Raw genomic sequence first — 2,166 nt, forward strand, 5'->3', positions numbered from 1 at the left:
GGATTAACAAAAAAAGGAATGAGATCATCAAGTTTTGGTGAATATAATAGTATCGTACAGGAATAAATCCATTTCCTCACCCCGCCTATCACCAATAAACAATACTTAGCATCTAAAACTACCCTGGTTTATTTTCTTAATCCTCATCTTCCTCTTTATTGATTCCCTAGTTCCTGAGTCATTTCAATGTTAAATAATATTCCAGTACAAATATTATAGACCAAGAGAGAATGAATAAATAACACTGACGCCAGGCATGCAAATACTTGAAAACTGATTCTCCTCTTTCAGCATTTAATTTGTTCTACTTGTGGTTTCTAAAGGGGACGGGTCACCCCTTTGATTCTTCCATTTGCTAAATTATATTCTCCAACTGGCAGACCCCACCATCTTTTCCCTCTGTTATATAGAGCTCGCTCAACAACATCTCAATACACAAGCCTCACTGACTTCAGTCATTGTTCTTCACTACAACTATACCTTCATTCCAATTTAATTCATAGTTTTCAGGATTTGCTCGAGGATACTTCAGTTTCAGTTAGTCATTCATTATTTCCTCTGTATCTAAATTCTAAGGCATTTTATTGTCCGCGAATACACAGTTTCAATATCATTCAATGGCATCAAATTCGCTATCTGCTTGGACCCCAAAAGAAAACAAGAAATTTGAGCAGGCACTTGCTGTCTATGACAAGGACACACCTGATCGTTGGCAAAACATTGCTAAATATGTCGGTGGAGGAAAATCAGTTGACGATGTTAAGCAACACTATGCTATCCTCATAGAAGATCTCAAGCACATTGAGTCCGGTGACGTCCCATTCCCAAAATACAGGTCAGGCGGAAACTCTCGCTAAACCTAATCAATAAACCACTTGCAGCAGGTAACAATCCTAGTCTGTTCTGGCTCGAACTATGTGTACATATAATTTTAAGACATTACATTTAATTATGTTATGTTATTCTGAATAGTAGGTGATATACTAGGAAACTCAATGCTGGTAAAAAGCATAATTCAATTGGATTATTTACTCCATTTCAAAATAGCTTCAGTTAGTAAATGGTCCAAAAATATTTCTGACCAAACTCCTAATCATTAATATTAAAAATATAAAGGTAATGCCTTGCCACATTCCATTCAACTTCTTATCTTGTCCTTGAGTCCTCATGAGATCTAATCCCCCTTGTCTTTTTGGATAACATTCCTAGGGTCCAATACTATCTAAATACAGGTAGCGGTTGAGAGACTCGCATGCAAAATATATAAAAGCCTCCACTTCCTTTCATGTAGATACTCCGTACCCGACCATTATCTAACTCAATATTTTATTCTTTACTTTGAAATCTTTGAGATTCTAAAACTAGCATAGAGTTTGTCTTGACATATGGACTTTGCCTTTTGTTTTTTGTTTTTTTTTAAAAAATAATCAAATCATGTGAAGCTCTTAGTGCTACTCTTACTTTAATGTATCAACTGTCAATTCATGAGATGCGTCAAACTTCAACTTTGAATCTACTTATCCTTTTTGTACCTTTTTTTTTTAAATTTAAATAAATAATTTAAAGTAAGCATTGATCAAAGCTCCTCTTTATGCAGGCGTACGAGGTATAATTTATGCCATATAAAAACCATTGAAGTCGAGGACATAAGCGTACGCTGAAGATTACGGAAAGAAATACTACTCTCAAGATGTACACTATTATTTTCTTCTTCTAGCTAGGCTGATGTGTTACCATTGTATTACCCTAATATCTTTTTGCATAAAAAAACATATTACTATATTTTATGGACGCTAAGTAAAGATATTGTGCTTATGTAACGAAAACAAACGTCTCATCACAAGACAATTATAACACAATTCATATTATACACTGAAATGGACGATTAAGACATTGAACAATCTAAAATGCACATATATACTTGGGGGAATTGGAAATAAATGGAGATTTTTCAATGGTTTAACTATATATGGCCCATGATGTTGCCGTTGAGAGTAAGAGGTCGTTTGGTAGGATGCATTAGATAATCTAATGCATGCATTAATTTTGCGTATTAATAATATATTGTTTGGTAGACATTTTGAATATATGCATTAGTTATGCAAGCATTAGTTATACATCCTATTTGGTATTATCCTATGCATAACTAATGCATAGAAAACAATG

The 2,166-nt window shown here is 34.0% G+C and overlaps 1 long non-coding RNA gene across 1 annotated transcript; it reads left to right on the forward strand.

Moving 5' to 3' along the window:
* The first annotated feature begins 433 nt into the window (after positions 1 to 433).
* LOC104234704 (uncharacterized) lies at positions 434 to 1,782 on the forward strand. The gene is made up of 2 exons (XR_011405045.1): positions 434 to 884; positions 1,598 to 1,782. It is a non-coding gene; the product is annotated as an uncharacterized lncRNA (long non-coding RNA).
* The last annotated feature ends 384 nt before the right edge of the window (positions 1,783 to 2,166 follow it).

The sequence above is a fragment of the Nicotiana sylvestris genome, chromosome 2 (genome assembly GCF_000393655.2).
Source record: "Nicotiana sylvestris chromosome 2, ASM39365v2, whole genome shotgun sequence".
NCBI lineage: Eukaryota > Viridiplantae > Streptophyta > Magnoliopsida > Solanales > Solanaceae > Nicotiana > Nicotiana sylvestris.